The following is a 20,438-nucleotide window of genomic DNA, read 5'->3' as shown; positions in this document are numbered from 1 at the left end:
ACCCAGATGGCTGCTCTTATGTAGATTATGGCCACGTTTACATTATCAAGAAATGGGGAAGAGGAAATAAGGAACTTCCTTGATGTTCCGGGTGGAATGTTCCAAAAGTTGGGGAGTAGACATAACCTTGGATGTTCCACCACACGTATCGGCCAACAGAGCTAGCCAGGCAGGGTGGAGTATAATGGACTTCCTTTAGGAATATTGCCGACTGTCCTCCCCCTGGGTGACTACTTTAACCACGGGGGATGAACATTACAAGGTGGCAGGGAACACCTCCTCCTCATTTTTTCTTGAAGGAGGACCTAGCTTCATGGCTGTGAATACTGAACAGAGATAAGCGCCTCTTCCTGGCCTAGATTTAGGTTCCTAACTCCCTCTGGCTGGCTTTTGTGCATCCCCTTCTCAGGCATTGTTCAGGGAAACTACGTGTCTAACTTGGGATCATAAATTCCACTTGGTGGCAGGGTGCCGAAAAGCTCAGTATTGCAGCACGTAAGTCCTTGTGAATCCCAACCCTAGTCCTTAAAGTAGTGCTCGACAGCCTGAGAGGACACACAGGTTGCCTGGGTAAATCTCAAACCCACCTTATTCTAAAAGACAAGGAATATGAATTTAACACTAATGAATAAAACCCGGGGAGTGCTGGTTCAGCAAAAGGGACCTGCTTAAAGAAGGACCAGTATTAGATCTATAAAATGGTGGGGGGTACTCCATGTGCTTGGATAGTTTGGAGACTATTAAACCTACTGCTTCTCAACGTGAAGGAAAAACAGGATGGAGAAGTAAATGTGTGTAATAGATTACTGAACCAACTGAGTGGTGTCTCTCTTTGGTGCTTGTTATATAAAAAAAAAAAGTGGGGGCAGGAGTGTTGGAGGGGTTAGCATTTGTATGGGTGTAGACCTAAAGAGCTTGGAGAAGCAGGAAGAAGGAAAAGGTTTATTCTCCCACTACAGAAGATATAATCTCCAAGATAACTGGAGTTACTTCGTGCAGATACTGGATTCTGACAAATTCTTCTCAGTGCCAAGTTGACAATTTTCATAATGCGGTTTGGAAGATATTTGTTGCATCCCCTTTGGCATCCAGAGGAAATTGAGCAAGATTCTGCATGGCCTGAAGGGACTAAAAGTTTCTATGGATGGCACTTTAGATTAGGAGACATCTGAGTAAGAAATCAGCAAAATTAAAACAAGTTTTAAGGGTGCAAGACTAATAGGAAAGAAAGGCGTTATGTGAAAAGAAACCCAACTATGGTTCTTGGACATAAGTTAATGAGGGGGCGATGGTATGTCCATAAAAAGACAATGCTACAGTTGAAATAGCACTACCTAGCAGGGAAAAAAGGGAAAAGGGAACAGGGAAAAAAGCTGAGGAGTTTGTAACATGTTGCTCCACATGGCTTTCAGACGCAGACACCTGATATGCCCAAAGAAGGAATGTCTAGTGGGTGTAGAGGCATAGGAGAGGCTCCCAAGATATTTGCAGGGCTTTGATAATTTCAAGGTCATTGACAGACCACAAGCCACTTGTATTGTTAATACTTAGTAAAGACTTACACAAGATATCCCTCAAATTCCAGAGATGGCTTAGAGACAAGGTAGGTGAGGTAAGTGACAGTCTAATGCAGAATATGCACCAGCAATGTCCTTAGTTGTGGCTGGTGCTTAGCTGAGGAGCCCTATTGATAATTTAGCATACCATGGAAGTACTTAAGAGTGCCATTTTGGATTGTTTACCAGCCTCACAACACTAATGAGAACGAATTAAAATAGCCTCTAGTGCTGATAAATCTGGATACAGTTTGCAGTTGGGTATCAGACAAAATCAACCCATTTACTTATCAGCATACCATAACTTTTACACATCAAGGAGGGAACAGATCAACACTGCCAACTTTACAGGTAAATCATTGTAAGTGTCTCTGCTTAAAGGATATAGGGATGACAGGTGCTAAATTCAACAGATCCCAGGCTTTCCTCTTTAACCTCAGAATGCAGCCCAAACCTTACCTCAGCATAAACCTGATAAAACTGTGTGAAGAAAATATTGGACAAAACTAGCTGTTATCATCCCTGGGCTTGCTTGCTGCTCATGATCCTATATGGTTGAGACTTTTCCAGCTACTGATTACAGAAGAATAGGAGGCATTTTCTAATGGTTCCAAACCCAAACTAGTAGCAATGGCAAACACACTGCAGCACTGGGGAGACAGCTCTGTTGAGAAGAGTCCTAGAGTTATGGTATGGGAATATACACCTCTGCAACTACATAATCCAAGTGACTCAAGTGGACAAAACGTTTATCAAGCCTAGAAGATGACCAGTAGTGACAAGCAGTGAAGCCAGTGACTTGTGTAGATCTATAGTTTCTTGCTAAAAAATTAATTCTTGTTAAAATTGCTTATACAAAAAACAAAGGGAGAAAACTGATGGGATATATATATATACACACTTTATTTTACATTGCAGCAGGAAGGCAGGTGGGAGAGAGTGGAACAGGGAACCCCAGAAGGGTGTGGGTAGAAGGTAAACAGTGGAGAGGGGAAGAGAGAGAGAGAAGTTTTAGGGAAAATACTATTTTCCTTATTCAAATAAATTACTTTGTTCAGTATTAGAGAAGATCACTGCACAGTTTGCTACTGCAGCCATAGTGCAGGAAGGCAATGTGTTATCAATGATGTAAAGATACTGATAACTTTGTAGGGTTCTTTGTGGTGCGTGCACACACACACTGACTATAAAGGAAGATATGTATCTAGCAAGCAAAGATCTGTATTTGCATGTGCAAAATGACCACACAAACTGGCTGAGAAGCTAATGGAAGGACTTTTTATCCTCTAAACTGAAGACAAACTAGACATTTATCAACTGCTTTAAAAATGAAACCTTGATGGCAATGAATGTTTATTGTCCTGCAAGAGTTAGAAACTATCTACTATGTTGTGAACAGTTATTAAAAAACAAACAATTGAAAGAGAAAGAGAATTAGGCATTGTCTACACTGAAAAAGTACAACTCCCCTAGTGGGGACGCAGTTAGATTGCTGTAACTTTACATCAAAATTAGTGCTGGCTGACACTCAAGATTGTCTGATTCACAGGAAATTTCAATATTTTAACATTTTCCACAAACTGGAAATTGTGAAAAAATATTATTTTGGAACCACCGATAAATGGTGCTTCTGAGATGAAATATGCTACCCAGGACTGTATCAGCTGTTGACAGAAACTACATTCTTGACAGTTTCACCACAGCTATTCAGTGAGTCAGGTATCCTGGGGCCACCAACTAGCTCAGGAGTAGGGAAGTCCTTGGGGGCCCTAGTCCCCTGCAGTCTTCATGGCAGTACTGTCCTGGAGCTATTGACCCTGGAAGCTCTTGATCCCTGGCCCCAAGGCAGTCTGCATGACAAGGCTGCTCCATAGCCGCTGACCCTGGAAACCGTCTACGTGGTGAGGAAGCCTGTCCCAGGGCTTCTAAGCTCCTTGCTCTGTGGCAGGGATACTGGGAACCCTGATAGCCTCAGCTCAAGGTGAGGTTCTTAGGGCTTTTAGATTCCCTGCTGTGAAGTTGGGAGCTGAGCCTCAATTACAGCTGGGGCTCCCAGGAGTTTCGGGCTCCTGGCTCCACAACAGGGAGCCTGGAAGCTCTGGCGTGGTGGGCCTGCTGCAGACTCTGGAAGTCCCAGATCTCCAGCCCTAGAGCAGTTTGCTTGGTGGGGCTTCTGTGGAGCAATGAACCCTGGAAGCCCAGAGTCCCAAGCAGCCCACCAGGAAACCAGGTAGGGTTCAGATGCCTGTGGTTCAATGAAAGTTTGCCATGCCTGGGATGTTTTCATGAAAAGTTTCCAGTCTGACAAATTGATATTTTCCAATGAAACTCTGCTTCATCGGAGAATTCCCGACCAGCTCCAACCTGTACAGCTATTCCCAAATGGGAAGGGGAATAACTATACTCATATAAGGCACCTTTATACCAGTATCTCTGTGTTCACACAGGGGCTTCTACTCGGATAACTATCAGTAAAAAAATAAAAAAATCACCCCCCTAGCTGACATAGTTATACCATTATAACTTTCAATTGGAGACCAGGCCTCAGAGGTTCAGTTACAAAACAGGCTGATAGGTCTAATGTTTGGGACTTATGAAAAAAAATGAACAAGTCCAACAAGAGCTGGAAACCATTCACTCTCAGAGATGTGAGATGACACAAAGATTAATATGATACATACAAATACAGAGCTGGAAAGATGGACTTTTCTTTTGTGATTTAAATAAGCAGGGTGCATAATATGTTTTATTTACAGAAAAAAAGTAATAAAAATATATAGGAAACTAAAAACAAACAACCACCAAAGCATGATCTTTAAGGAGAAGTGTTGCTGACAATTTTCAGAATAATTTTCATAATAAAAGGGCAAATTCTCACTATTTTAGACAAGTCTCCATACTTTTCTGATGGATTTTATCATCATCATCATCCAAGGGGGAGAAATCAAGCAAAAAAAGCAGTTGGTTTCTCCAGACACTGCAAGATGCAGCTGCTGCTGTTGTCCTTAATGGATTTAAAGTGCTTGCCAATATCTCCATTCCTATTCTATGTTCCCAGGTTTTTTTGTTTTGTTATTTGTATCCTGTGGGATAGAGAATAACCTTCGCTGATTGTGGCAATTGATTGACTCAGCTGGTGCTGCAGAATATAAAATAAGAATTGAAAAGAGCATGTGAAACGTGTGCAGGTTGGAGGTGAGACAAGGGCTGTCTCTGTCACAGTGAATGCATGTAGAGTTGAAGCACCAGCTGGGTCCTGTCAATTGCTATTTCAGTATAACAATAACAAAAAATACTACTTTTTCCTGCTATCTCCAGGATTTCTCAAAAGGGTCCCAGCTGCACAACACTTAAAACTGTTCTCTGGCAGCATGTGTGTCCTTCAATCAGACAAAAAGGAAGAAGAGTTATGAATGGAGTGGAGGGACAAAAACGATAGGAAAGAGGTTATGTTCTGCTTTAAGCACCAATGTGAAAGATGAATCAGACTATTGGCCTTCTAGTGCAGTATCCTTTCTTCAACAGTGGCCCATACCTGATGCTTCATGGGAGAGAGCCTGCAGTGGGCAGTTATGGGATAGCCTGCCAGCATAGGCGGCAGGTTTGTATAATTTTTGGTGGGGCCCAAAATGGTGGTGCCCCCCCGCTCCCGCCCTGTAAGCCGATATAAAATGAAGCTACAATGCGTCAGTGCCACAAGATTACAAGGGTCAATTAAAAGTGGAAAGTCAGAAGCAGCACTTGCCTACTTCAATATACATTTTACCATCACTGTATAAAAATGGTTCCCAATTGTCAATGCAATCTGATTAATGTAAGAGCACATTACAATTAAATATTTCAATTCTCAGTCATTTTAAGACTTTGCCACACACTAGTTTGTCTGTACACCAGTTTCAGACAATCCTTTATAGCAATTTTACTCCCGGTCCTACGTGAAACCAATCAATCACTTCCTCCTCTCACCCACATCGTTTTGTTTTAAGCTGTAATCAAAAGTGGCTTCATCTGCTTTAAAAGTCACAGAGCAGCAGCCACAAGTCTGCAGGTCTTAGGGATATTGTCCTGGTCAACTCAGTCAAAATTAATTACAACCTAGATGGGATTATGGTGAGGGGGCACGGCATGGCACGGCCCCCTCCACTCCCCTCCCCCTCCTGAGGTGCTACAGCACCAGCAGCTTGCACTGCTGTTATGCTGTAGCTCTTAGGTGGCAGCAGCAGCAGCAAGGGAGAGAGACGCGCGCTGCGCGCTCTTTACGTTCAGGCAGGGAAGCTCCGGGCAGGGCCGGCTCTAGGTTTTTTGCTGCCCCAAGCAAAAAAAAATTTGGCTGCACCCCTTCCCAGCCCTGGGCTCCCCCTGTACCCTCCTGGTGCCCCAGTCCTGGGCTCTCCTCCCACCCACCCACACCCCCTGCCACCCCAGTGCTGGGCTTCCCCCTTTCCTCCCCACCAGTGCCCTCCCTCCACCCTGCTGCTGCCCCAGCCCTGGGCTCCCCCCCACCAGTGCCCCCCCCACACCTCCTGCTGCCCCTGCCCTGGGTCACTGGTAACTCGCTCCCAGGGCGGGTCATTCAGCCGGAATTTTGGATGTGCACAAAACACAGACAGGATTGGTTCCCATATGGTTACAGAGCTGCAGTAAAGTGGAACAATTTTAAGCTTGTGTGATTGGAGGCTATCTGGATGCATATTATAAGACTGTCCTCCATAAATGAGGAAAAGTTGAGGTGCCTTTATTATTCTTTTGTTCCACTCTTTCTTTCTATGGGGAATTTGCCAATGCAATATCACTGTCTTCCTTTCAAACAAACAAAAAGGCAATGGCTGTTGAAAATAGCAATTCCAGTCCTAATAAGCATTTCTTGCTCAATTTTATCCTACTTTTTCTACAGCAAGTTACAGTGGATCAGTATATTTGATTTGGGAGAAATGAAGTAAAAGCTGCCCAAACTGAGCTTGAGCACTCCTGAATTTTGAGGTGTTCAAATCTGGAAGGCAAGTGCTGGGGGTGGGAGAGGGCTGTGGGCTCCATGGGGGAGCATGGCAGCAACTGTCTGGAGCTGCAGGGAGCCAGACACGCTGGTCTGAGTGGCACAGTAAGCGGTTTGGGGGTTGGAGAAGGGGTAGGAGGTTCCGGGGGGCAGTCAAGGGACAAGGAGCAGGGGGGGTTGGATGGGGCAGAGGTTCGGAGGGGCAGTCAGGGGACAGGCAGCAATTGGATAGGCATGGGAGTCCAGGGGGTTTATCAGGGGACAGGTAGGGGGTGGGGTCCTGGGGGGAAGTTGGGTGGGGTCTCAGGAGGGGGCAGTTGGGGACAAGGAGAAGGGAGGCTTAGATAGGGCCATAGGGGCTGGGGTCCCCAGGGGCAGTTGTCTCGGGAAGGAGTAATCGGGGGACAAGGACCAGTGGTGCTTAGATAGGGGGTGGGGGTCCTGGGAGGCAGTTGGGGCAGGGGTCTGGGGAGGGGGCTATCAGCGGCCAGGGGCTGGGATTCAAAGGGCTCTGGGCTCTCTGCCCCTGCGGGCAGCGCAGAGCCCTCTGACTCCCGGCCACGGCTGGGATTTAAAGGGCTCTGGGCTCCCCGCGGTTGCGGGCAGCCCAGAGCCCTCTGATTCCCAGCCACGGCTGAGATTTAAAGGGCTCTGGGCTCCCCGCGGTTGCAGGCAGCCCAGAGCCCTCTGATTCCCAGCCGCGGCTGAGATTTAAAGGGCTCTGGGCTCCCCGCCGCAGCGGGCAGCGCAGAGCCCTCTGATTCCCAGCCGCGGCTGGGATTTAAAGGGCTCTGGGCTCCCCGCGGTTGCAGGCAGCCCAGAGCCCTCTGATTCCCAGCCGCGGCTGAGATTTAAAGGGCTCTGGGCTCCCCGCCGCAGTGGGCAGCGCAGAGCCCTCTGACTCCTGGCCGCGGCTGGGATTTAAAAGGCTCTGACTCCCCTGCGCTCCAAGCAGGGGAGAAACCTAGCTCCAAATATTGGTGGAGCAGAGCCCCTGAGTGTGAATATTCCTGGGGCTTTAGCCCCACGAGCCCATATAAGTTGGCGCCCATGCCTGCCACCCAGAGAAACCTTCCTCCTAACCGCCAATATTTGGAGGTTAGCTTATGCCCTGAAGCTTGAGGATTTATAGCCCTTCCAAAGGTCTTAGTTTTATTTTTTTAATATATTCTTCCATAGCTCTGGCTATTCTTGTTATCCACATGAATGTCAAATCCTATTTTGAATCCTGCTAAACTCTTGGCCTTAATGATATCTTGTGGCAATGAGTTCCACAGGCAAATTGTACACTTTGTGAAAAAGTATTTCTTCATATCATCTGTTAGCATTTTCCATCTGCATTTCCTTTGCATTTGCCACCTTTCAACTTCACTGAATGTTTCCGTAACAAGAAAGAGGTGAACAGAAATTCCCAATCTACCGTCTCTGCGCCATTCATAATTTTATTTCCTTTGATCACATCTCCTTTTATTTGTTTTCATGCTAAGATAAACAATGTCAAACTTTTAAATCTCTCTTTACATGAGAATTTTTCTATGCCCCAGTCATTCTTACTGCCCATTTCTGCACTCTCACCAAATATGCTATCTTCTCTTTGCGATGAGGTGATCAGATTGCAACACAGAATTTTAAGGACTGACCAGAACCAGCTAACAAATTTAAAACACTTCTGTCTTTATCTACACTAGGTGCTAACTGGTGCTAAAAAATGTGTTCATTAACATGTGTTAACTGACAAGTTTGCTAACTACACCTCATTTTCCTGGCCTCAACTACCCCTTTGGGCTTGTAGAGACATCATTTTGGTACTGCTTTAAATATGTTGGTTTAGAAATTGATATAGTTAAACTGGTGCAACCCCTAGTTTGGATGCAGTTCTATTGGTGTAAAGGGGATTAAATTTGGTATAATTTACTATTATACCACTATTAGGTTGTATTGATTTAACTATATTACTATAAAATAACTCCCCAACTGAAATAGCCAAATTAGTATAAAAATTATGTGTGGACCAAGAGAGTTGAAGTTTTTGCCCTTAAATTCTCCCATTGATGCAATTTAGGGTTGCCAACTTTCTAACTGCACAAAAACGAACACCCCTGTCCTGCCCCTGCCCCAAGGCCAGACCATGCCCCACCCCTTCTCCGAGGCCCCACCCCCCGGTTGCTCCATTCCCCCGCCCTCCGTCGCTCGCTCACCTTCACCAGGCTGGGGCAGGGACTTGGGGTGTGGGAGGGGGTGAGGGCTCCGGTTTGGGGTGCGGGCTCTGCGGTGGGGTTGGGGATGAGGGTTTGGGGTGTGGGTGCGGGCTCCAGGTGGGACCAGAAATGAGGGATTCAGGGTGTAGGAGAGGGCTCTCGGCTGGGGCATGGGGTTGGGCTGGGGGAATGAGGACTGTTGCTGGGGGTGCAGGCTCGGAGGGGTTGGGGATGCAGGATGGGGCTCTGGGCTGGGGCCGAGGGGTTTGGATGTGGAAGAAGGTTCAGGCTCTGGCTGGGGGTGGGGCCAGGGATGAGGGGTTTGGGGTGCAGGATGGGGTCAGGGCTGGGGCAGTGTGGTGTTATCTAATTAAAATATCACTATGGCATTATCTGATTAAAATATCATTGTTGCTACCAATGTTATATAATTTCACCGAATCTTATACAAAGTGTGACACATAGCCAGAAAGGGTTAAGCAGCTTGCAGTCTAATTGACCCAAATTCAACCCTTAAAGATATTTTGGTAGATAATGTTTATGTTTCTGTATGTTTACACATATATTGTTAGAGGTTAACAATGTAATCAAACAGTCCCTGTCTATGCTGTATTTTGTGAATTCAGAGATCAGAAGGACATCTTAACATTTAAATGAACTGCATTCCTCTCTCTTTGAAATGTACAGCAAATCACCTGTGAATGGTGGAAAACAAGCAATTGCCTTATGTTAATCCATGTAGCTAATTACCAGTGATGCTTAGGAAATAGGTCTACTTCAAAGTCTCCATGATTGCCTATTGTTTGCCTAAGGACTCTGACCTGTCAAGAAAAGGCCTGGAGCTCTATAAAAACTCCTTGGGTCCTGATCCTTTTTATCTCAGATCTGCTTGATGCTTCATGCCGGGAAAGCTTAAGTCAAAAGGCTGAGATCTCCAGTCCTAACTGGATCACCCTGAATATGGACATTGGACTATAACCTACAGACTAATTCTGAAAGAACTCTTTCAGGATCTCTACTCTGAATCTGATCACAGAACTGTACTCATATCTGTATGCATACTGAGCTTTTAACCAATACTCTCTCTCTCTTTTCTTTTTTAACAAATTTTAGTTTAGTTAAGAATTGGCTGCAAGCATGTATTTGGGTAAGATCTGATGCTTTGGGATTGGCAGAACTTTCTTATGTGATGAAAAAGGTTTTCAGTGATCCTTATCATATTTGACTTGGGTGTCTGGGTGGAGGCCTAAGGCTGGGTTGCTTTAAGGAAACTGTGTTGTTGGTATTACAGAAGCTGTTTTCTGCTGGTTTGGTATATCTAAGTATTGGACTATCCACCAGCTGTAGGGATTGTCTGCCCCATTCTTTGCAGTTCACCCTAATTGAGTGACCTCAGCTGACTCCCCAGGGATCCCAGTCACAGGCAGGTCACTGGGGTGTGTGTGGTGGGGGTGAGGACTCGGGGTGTGGGCTCTGGGGTGGGGCTGGGGATGAGAGGTTTGGGGTGCAGGAGGGGGCTCAGGGCTGGGATGGGGTGTTGGGCTCCAGGAGGGAGTTAGGGTGTGGGAGGGGACTCCGGGCTAGGGCAGGGGTTTGGGGTGCGGGATCCCAGCAGTACTTACCGGGGCTCCCAGAAAGCAGCCGCCAGGTCCCTGGAGCCCCTAGGCATATGGCGGCCAAGGAGGCTCCATGCACTGCCCTTGTGCTGCCCCCACCAATGGGAGCTGCGGATCCGGCCCTAGGGATGGGGGCAGTGCGCGGAGCCTACCTGGCTGCCCATGAACCTAGAGGCCATAAGGACCTGGTAGCTATTTCCAGGAGCCTCATGGAGCTAGGGTAGGCAGGGAGCCTGCTTTAGCCCTGCACCCCCAACCGGACTTTTAATCAGAGATTGAAAAATCAGATGCCTGGCAACTCTAATGCAATTCCATCAGGATTAGTCACAAAGGGAAGCTTGAAAAGGGTCCCATTTACAAGTCCTGGCATTTTAAAGGAACCTCTGCCATTCAGACAATGGGAGCTCAGAACTGCCCTTATTTGCGTATAATATGATACTGATTTTCTAAGGGATTGTTTACACACAAAGCTGCACTTTATGTTAAAGTTCTTTTAAAATCAATGTAGTTAAACCAGTCTAAACTCCTGTGTGGATGTTCTGAAATTGATTTAAATCTGGTTTATGTCAATTTAGCTTAATTTGGTAAGGAATCAACTTACATTGAGAAGATATAAGCCAAGTTTAAATCGATATAAGAGCATCCACAAAAGGGGTTTAAAACAATTTTGGTTAAAATCGTATTAAACTTAGTGTTTAGAGTAGTCTTAAGTTCCTGCCAATACTAGTAGGCTGTGCTGGGCTCCTGTAATGGATACAAGTTTACTTTCTCAGGAGGGAGTGAGCAGATCCATACAATAGTTTGCAGTGGAACTGTGAGGCTTAATGTGTTAAAGCACTTTGCCAGTCTCAGATGAAAGGCACCATGCAAGTGTAAAGTATTATTTGAACTATGAAGTCAAAGTAGAAGAGGAGGACAAAGGCACAGTGAATAAAATACAGAGATCATATTCATTCTTCTTATCTTTTGTTATTGTAATGTGGAGAGGAGACAATTAGAGAAAATGATGACAGAATGAATACTGGGATAGGAAACAGAGACTTTTCAAGGGTAAATAATATCCCTCTTACTCTAGAACTGGTGAGCTCTAATAAAGCTGTGCTGGAGTAGGTTGGGTATAGGAAACCATACCACTGTCTGACACTGCCAGATCAAACCAAAAAAGACAGTTACCTGTTCCATAACTGGTGTTTTTCGAGATGTGTTGCCCATGTCTATTCCACAGTAGGTGTGCATGCTTGCCACGTGCACTGGTGCCGGAAGTTTTTCCCTTAGCAGTACCCGTAGGGGGAGCTGCTACAATCCCTGCAGTGGCGCCTCTATAGCGTGCTATAAGGGGAGCCGTGTGCTCCCCCCACCCTCAGTTCCTTCTTGCCGGACCAACTCCGACAGAGGGGAAGGAGGGTGGGATGTGGAATAGACATGTGCAAACACATCTCAAAAAACGCCAGTTACGGAACAGGTAACTGTCCTTTCTTCTTCGAGTGCTTGCTCATGTGTATTCCACAGTAGGTGATTGCAAGCTATGTCTGATGGAGGTGGGTAGGAGTTCACAGATTCCCTAGCTGAAGCACAGCCCTACCGAAACCAGCATCATCCCTGGCATGGGAGACAATTTCATGGTGCGACATGAACATGTGTACTGAGGACCAGGTAGCGGCTCTACAGATGTCCTGGATACGGACATGGGCAGCCGACGAGGCCGAGCCCTTGTCGAGTGCGTCCTCACGATAGGTGGTGAGGGAACCCCTGCTAGGTCATAGCATGTCCGGATGCATGACATGATAGCCACGAGGAAGGCCACCTTCCATGAAAGGTGAGACCATGAGCATGTGGTCGGGGTTCGAACGGGGGCTCCGTGAGACAGGATAACACCAAGTTTAGATCCCACTGAAGAACTGGGGTTCTAGCATAATGAAAGGACCAGTCTAGTCCCTTGAGGAAACTCCCAGTCCCCGGTCATGGCATGGGAGAAAACCGAGTAGCCCTGGACCGGTGGATGGAATGCTGAAATAGCCGCCAGGCCCTGAGTTATAAGGTGAAGGAGGTACTCAAGGATAAGTGGGAGTGGGGCAGCCATTGGGGAAGTACCCCGCTCGCCTGCCCACCTGGAGAACCAAGATCACTTCGCTAGATAGGCTCAGCGCATGGATGGTTTGCTGCATGGATGGACACGCCTGACCCCTTCAGAAAACCTTGCCTCCTCCGAATCTAGCCATTGAGCAGCCACACTGTCAAATGGAGGGCGGCCAGGTTGGGGTGGAGGAGGCGGCCCTGGTCCTGGTCGTGGGAGAGTAGGTCCGGGTGGAGGGGCCACCAGCAAGCCCAGGAGGGTCCCATACCAATGTTGCCAGGACCAGGCTGGGGCGATCAGGAGGATGCGTGCCTTGTCCATTTTTACTTTCTCCAGGACCTTGCCAATGAGGGGAAACGGGGGAAAGGCGTAAAGGAGTTGACCCGACCATGACAGGAGGAAGGCATCTGAGATCGCGTTCCTCACCACCCCCTGCTCAAGCGATCGGCCTGTGTGTTGTTGACGCCTGGCAGGTGGAAAGCCTTCAGGGAGATGTCGTGGGCTATGCAGAACTCCCAGAGGTTGAGGGCTTCCCGGCAGAGGGCTGAGGACCTCATCCCACCTTGCCTGTTGATGTAAAACATCGCGGCAGTGTTGTCCGTGAGAACTCTGACCACCTTGCCACATAGCTGTCAGCTGAACACCCCACAGGCTAAGCGTATCACCCTGAGTTCCCTAACGTTTATATGAAGGGACAGCTCCACGGCTGACCACATTTCTTGGGTCTGTATGTTCCCTATGTGGGCCCCCCAGCCCAAGTCCAACGTGTCGGACACTAGGTCTAGTGATGGGGTCAGGTCCTGGAAGGGAATTCCCTGGAGCACATTGGCCGGGCAGGACCACCATTGTAGCGTGGCGATCACCGATGCCGGAACCGAGAGGACCTTGTCCAGTTTGTCCTGGGCCTGGGAGAACTCTGCGGCCAGCCAGAGTTGGAGGGGCCTCATCCGAAGTCTGCCATGGTGGACCACGTATGTGCATGCCGCTATGTGGCCCAGGAGCTGTAGGCATGCCCTGGCCATGGTGATGGGGAACTCCGTGACCGAGGCTATAAGCCCCTTCAGGGTCTGGAACCTGCCCAGGGGAAGGGAGGCTGTGGTCTTGCAGGCATCTAGGAGAGCGGCTATGAATTCTATGTGCTGCACCAGAACCAATGTCGACTTGGTCTCGTTCACTAAGAGGCCTAGGTTGGCACACGCAGCCAAGAGCAGGTCCACGTGGTTCTGTACCTGGGGCCGTGAGCTGCCCTCGACGTCTGAAGTAGGCCGCTACTACCACCATACACTTTGTGAACACCCTGAGTGCAGTGGACAGGCCAAATGGAAGGACTGTAAATTGGTAGTGGTCCTGTCCCACCAGGAAATATATGCCCCTCGAATATATGGATATAGAAGTATGCGTCCTGAAGGTCCAGGGCTGCATACCAATCGCCAGGGTTCAGAAAGGATATGATACATGCCAGAGAGACCATGCGGAACCGGCATTTCGCCATGAACCAATTGAGGTCTCGCAAATCTAGGATGGATCCAGAACCTTTTCCACAGCTCCCAAGCTGAGGAGCCGACCCACTTCCTGCTGTAGCAGGGGTAGATGCGAAGGGTCCCCCCCCGCCGTCTGAGGGAAGGGGGTGGGAGGGTGGGGATGAGACAAATTATAGTGTGTAACCCTGGGAAATGGTGTTGAGGACCCATTGGTCTGACGTTATTCGGGACCATTCCACAAGGAACGCAGACAAGCGGTTGCTGAAGGCGAACTTTATTGGTAGGAGAGTCCTCTCGGGGGCCACCCAGGTACCCTTCTGCAACCAGTCAAAAACGCCTCTTGCCCCGCTGCTTGCCCCTGGAGGGCCCATATTGCAGGGCAGAGCGAGACTGCCTCTGAGGTCGCCTCTTTTGGGTTTTGGACCTCTTGTAGGCGGGTTCGTATCTCGGCTGGGGTGCTGGGACGGAGGTTTGCGACTTAGGCTTTTCCTTGGGTGGAATGTAGAGGCCAAGGGTTTGAAGGATAGACACGGCCAAGGCCATGGACTGAGCAGCCATGTCGGCTGCATCTGCCACCACCTGCAGAGCAGCCTTTGCGGCGGTGGTGCCCTCCTCCACCAGTGCCTTAAAATCCTTCCTTTTGCGCTCCGGAAGGAAGGGCTCAAATTTTGGCAGTGACCCCCACAAGTTAAACTCATAGCGACTGAGGAGGGCCTGGTGGTTGGCCACCTGGAGCTGGAAGCTGGCTGATGAATAAAGCTTCCTGCCAAACGAGTCCAGTCTTTTAGAGACTTTATTTTTGGGTATGGGTCCTGGTTGACCCTGTCTTTCTCTGGGATTTACGGACTCCCTCACTAGGGAGTTGGAGGCCGGGTGAGTATAGAGGTATTTGTGCCCTTTCATGGGCACGAAATATTTGCGCTCTGCCTTTTTTTATATCGGCGCAAGGGAGGCCGGCGTTCGCCAGAGGGCATTGGAGATGTTAGCCACTCCTTCGTGCAGCAGGAGGGCCACTCTGCCTGGTACCGAGGACAACAGCACGTTGAACAGCGAGTCCGAGGGTCCCTCCATCTCCTCAGCTTGGAGTTTGAGACTGGACGCTACTCGTTTCAGTAGCTCCTGATGAGCCCTGAAGTCCTCTTGCAGTGCGGAGGGGGGTGGGGCTGCAATCTTATCATCCGGTGCGTGGGAGGGGGCTGGTATGGGGCTCTGCACGTTGACCGGTCCCACAGGATCCACCCCTTGGTCGGACTCCTCGTGCGGTGCCGAGGAGCCGTGACCCGCCAATCTATCCCTTGGAGGTCTGGATAGCGCGGCTGAAGGAGCCTCCGATGCCCCTGCTGTTGACTGAGGGCCTGGCTGGGCATGCACGGGAGGCCAGGGGGGCCACTGGCACCACTGGCCTTGCCATGGGGGCCCTTGCCATTGACTCTGCTGCGGCACTGGCAACACCAGCTGGTCAGGTTGGGCTGGCTGGGTCGTAGGGGGCCATGTGTGGGTTGAGGTCAGGGTTACCAACGACTTATCAGTACCGTGGGAGCAGTACGAACGGTGGTACCAAGAATGATGTCTGCCATGGGATCTGGACTCCGACGTCGAGGAACGGTGCCACCTCGAGCTGATGCTCCTTGAGACGCTGTGACGCCTGGATCCGCGGCAACACGGAGCCGGTGATCCCCACCGGGAGCCATGGGCACGGTGCCTCGAGGCGAGAGAGCCGGAGTGTGACCAGTGATGCTGCCCATGTTGGGAGTGGCTTCAGTAGCTCCGCTGAGAAAGGGAGCGTCTACGGCATCTGTGCCTGTCCCGCTGATACTCGCTACACGGTGTGGAGCGGTGCCCGGAGCTCCACTCCGATGGCACCCGACTAGACAACCTGGTGGGTGACGAAAGCAGAGGACGGAAACTGTGTCCTGACAGGACACTGAGCGGTGAGCGGGCCCAAGAGCGGTTCCCTGACCGGGATGTGTGTCAGGTCGGCGTCGACTGTTGAGAGCCCAGCGGCGGCTTGCTTCTAGAGCGGGGTCTGGGAGCTGGCAGTGCCCCGGGCACCTGCCAAGTCATAATGTCCTTGGCCACCTGCAGGGCATCTGGCGTTGAAGGCATCCGGACGTCCGGAGAGGCCTGAGTCGACACAACTGGGCTGCTCTGCTCGACCCGAGTCGGAGCTCTAGCCCTGGTGGGGGGAACTGGAACTGGGTCTAGCCTCACCTCGTTTTCTCTCGATGCTTCTGAGAAGATGGAGCCTTTCCCTGATTCTTTGACAGGGAGCGGTGCCGGACACCGGAAGGTGCCGGAAGATCGCTGCGCACCAAACAGAAAGCACCCGGTGCCGATTCCGCTTGGCATACTGGGGTTGGAGCCAGTGCCGACTCCAGGAGAAGGGCCCGAAGTCTAATGTCTCTCTCTTTTTTTGTCCTGGGTTTAAAGGATCTGCAGATCTTACAGCGGTCGCTGATGTCAGATTCGCCCAGGCAGCAGAGACAGTTGGTGTACGGGTCACTTCTGGGAATCAAACACCTGCAAGACTCGCATGATTTAAACCAGGGGTCCCCAACGCAGTGCCTGTGAGTGCCATGGTGCCTGCCAGGGCATCTAAGTGCGCCCATGTACTGGCCGGCGGACGAACATCCATCGAAATGCCACCGAAATTCGGCGGCATTTCGGCAGCGACGCCTCTGGGTGACACCACTTGTTGGCGGCATTTCAGTGGATGCTCGCCCGCCGCCACGGTCCTCTGTGGCTCGTCATCTGGCGCCTGCCAGACGAAAAAGATTGGAGACCACTGATTTAAACCCTGGGGCCCAGGCCATGCCCCGGCCCGAACACTAGCTAACTAACTAAACTGGAACTTTTATTGAACTAACTAACACAGGTACTACTAATGACGAAACGAGTTCTGGGACGAGCTGCAGCAAAGGTGGAGCAGGTAGTTCTGATGCACCGTCACTGGCGGCAAGAAGGAACTGAGGGTGGGGGGAGTGCACTGCTCCCCTTATAGGGCGCTATAGAGGTGCCACTCCAGGGGTCGCAGCAGCGCTCCCCCTATTGGTATTGCTAAGAGAAAAGCTTCCAGCACCGGTGCATGTGGTGAGCAGGCACACCTACTGTGGAATACACATGAGCAGGCACTCGAAGAAGAATCTCAACTTTCTGTTTTTTAAAGTTCGGCAGGGAGACTGAAAGGATTTTAAAGATCTACTGTGTACTAAGCTGTTTGGAAATATGTATCAATTGCTTCTGAGTTTAAAGATTTCTGCACAATCCTTTACAATCATCTGTACTCCACTAGATGATAAATAAAGATGTGAAACTTGAGAAACACAAGGGAAGTTGGACAGTGACGTACTGTTATAGATGTACTGTTAAAGACATGTCTGTATGGCTCTCACCCTTACATAGTCATAATGAATCACTAGGGGATTCAGGGCCAGATCCTGCACCAGTCAAGTCAATGGCAGTTTTGCCACTGGCTGGAGCAGAAGCAGGATTGGGTCCTTACAGCATACGTCTGTTCATTAATAATCATGAAAGGCCCATTCCTGCAAGCTGCTGAAAGCCCACACTCAATGGGAGTTGAGGAGTCTGAGCACCTCACAGGATTGGGGCAAAAGGGTGCTCAACACCCTTAAACACCCAATAAGTTTTTTGGGATTTGAGGATGCTCAGGATCTCACATGATCACTCAGCATTTTGCAAGATCATGCCCAAAATGCAGTTGATTAACATATAAATATATATCATATAACAGCGTGCATTAAGCACCGACAATATTAAGCATAAATATTGTACAGTTATATAGCCTAAACTGGCCTATACCATAATCCTGCTCATTTATGCTAAATATCTCATAACACCTTGCATTAGCTGAAGTAAGCTTTGGCTTAAGTAGATAGGAAAACTTTCAGTGTCAGGACATATAATTGTTCCTCATAGCAACAGAAAGAGAGTTACCCTCACAAACCAAGGGAGTGTCTTCATGCCCCTTAGTACGTGGAATGCATGTGTTGAGAAGAACGATAAGGGTGCATCGTGACCTGGAATGCATGTGTTGAGAACAAAAGATGAAGGGGTACACCACTGTACCAGAAATAAACAAGGTAAAAAGCAGAAAACTGAATCTAGTTTCAAGTGACATATATAGTACCATTTACTGGTAAACAAGTAGGGTACAAAAAGATAATTTTAGTAATGTAAGGGAGCACACCTTCTGCATAAGGTGAATGTAACACTGCTGCACTAGACTGCTCTTGGGAGACTGGTATCATACAGAATCTTTTTCCTGTACCATATTAATAAACCTGACTGGCATTGGTAATTTGGTCTCTTGAGTATATTTCATAACGAAATAATGAACCAAAGTGTGGTCAAGAAATCAACTGATTTATCAACAATACACAGGCACTGCTTGCACCAGTCTGCTCTTAGTTAGAGGTGACCTATCAACTCTTTCCCTTACATCAATTATGCCATTCCAAAAACTTCTGGATGAAATTGATAGGACTTAAAATTACACATGTGCTTAAGCACATTGCTGAATCATGGCCTTAATTGTTAAATTTTATTTTAAAGCACTTATAACTAAGCATACTAGTTAATACTTTGGTCCCTTTTATTACCTTAAACAGCTACTAGCTGGTAATGTGCTACATTACTTTCTGCTCAGTTCAACATATTTATTTTCACTGTGAATCCTGATTGAATGTCTTTGGAATCAAGTTGTTTCCCTGGTGAGAGAATGTAATCCTGCTATCTTGTTAGACGGAAAATCATCTATGAAAGTCCATTCAAAACAAATCCCCTGCCAAAATATTTCTCTCTTTTCATTTGGACAGTTTTCTTTCTGATAATTTAATGGTAATAAATCCCTCCATATGCCTGTACCAGCTTTGGCAAAGAGAAGAGGTCTCAGTCTGAAAATCAGATTAAACAGGGAGCTCCTCAGTCTCAGCAGGACTGGAAGTTCTGGATAGTTTTTTATTGCACATGGAAGATAGATTCCAGAAAGTCAGTTCTCTTGCTTAGGTTGTGGCAAGAACTATGTGCACAGTGTGCATTTATTTCTGTAGATAATTTTGAGACAAAGGTAAATATTTTAATAGGTTTGGCAGCCTAAGACTTCAATTATGCGTCAATGATCCTAAGAAATTCAGTAACAGAAGGATTGTTCCATGGCTTCTTATGGTCTATTCTGATCATAAACAATTTCCACATGGAAACAGAAATGTTGCAACTAGTGCTGCAATATTTCAAGTCCCACTCTTCCACCATCTCCAGTACACTACACTGATGTATTTTATCTACAGACATTAGTCATGACTACACCTCCTGCCTGTAATTGGGTGTCATCCATCAGGTTGGAAAGTTTAAAATTAAGTGATTTTCCTGGAAACCATTTTTCAGCAGCATCATTTGATCCACTGAAGTTAAAGCTATGTCAGTGGTTCCATTATAGATTCCATTTCACAGTACTTTTTATAAATTAGTTGTAGGTTTCCTCTGCACTTAAAATTGGTATACAAGGTCTAGGCTGCGGAACAAAGTTTTTTCCGAAGACAAAGATTTTCAACTGTCATTTTTAAACAGCAGTTATCAGAAATGTATTTTATCTAAACAACTGTCATAATGTACATTTTGCATGGCAGGGCACAACAAACTTGAAAAACATGACCATTGCTCATTTGTAAAAAGCGTACTCTACATCAGTAGATGGGTCTTTATCAAAGGGTCTGTAACAGTCTATTAGGTAAAGACATTAACCTATAGTTTCAAAGTGCCTAAATATGGTACATCGTGTACTATATTCACACAGGGCTAGAGTGAGCCTCTAAGGGCTGTGCATAGCTGTGTACACCCTAAGAAGACAAGGAGATGTGTGTGCATGGGTGGGGAAAAGTAATTTACTGCAGAGCTTTATGAACTGCAGCTTCCTTCCTTCAAAACACCTCAGCTCTGCTGGCCGGGGTGCTGAGAAGTCAAAGCCGCACCTATATCATTCTGCTCCTTTCTGCCAACTTGTAGGGGTGAGGGGAGGGGTATTGGGCATGCAGCCTCTGTTCTCCTTCCTTCTGCTGAGCCACGATGTGGGGAGGAATACGGGAGGGCTTGGTGGGGTCTTACTCTCTTGTATGGCCATTATGGGCCATATTAGGCTGGGTCACAGAATAGGCCATCGTTTGTGTATTTAGAAGTTCACCGAGTATTTTGAAATAGACCATAACAGCTTCAAAACTCACCTGCCTACCAGTATGTACATCTGTCCAAGTTTGCATTTTGTGCCCATCACCGTACAACCTAAGCACTCAATGCAAATTATGGCATGAATTCTCATACACTTCACTGACAGATTCATTTAGTATTTTAGCTATTCTTTCAGAACTTTATTGATACCAATTTATTGTCCAACCTATATGTAATTGTTCCCCCTGAATTCATGTTTTTAATTCTGCTAGCTCTTAGGGCTCAATCCCATAAACTCTTAAACGTGAATAATTCTAGTTTTCTTAGTTATCCCATCAAC

At 47.8% G+C, this 20,438-nt stretch overlaps 1 protein-coding gene across 9 annotated transcripts in view; it reads right to left on the bottom strand.

Moving 5' to 3' along the window:
- PTPRM (protein tyrosine phosphatase receptor type M) overlaps positions 1-20,438 on the bottom strand; it is a 726,112-nt gene that overhangs the window by 110,784 nt on the left and 594,890 nt on the right. The gene's annotated exons all lie outside the window — the stretch shown is intronic.

This window comes from Mauremys mutica, chromosome 2 (genome assembly GCF_020497125.1).
Source record: "Mauremys mutica isolate MM-2020 ecotype Southern chromosome 2, ASM2049712v1, whole genome shotgun sequence".
Classification (NCBI taxonomy): Eukaryota; Metazoa; Chordata; order Testudines; family Geoemydidae; genus Mauremys; species Mauremys mutica.
The sequence above is the reverse complement of the archived record's forward strand: the minus strand, read 5'-3'. Positions and strand labels throughout refer to the sequence as shown.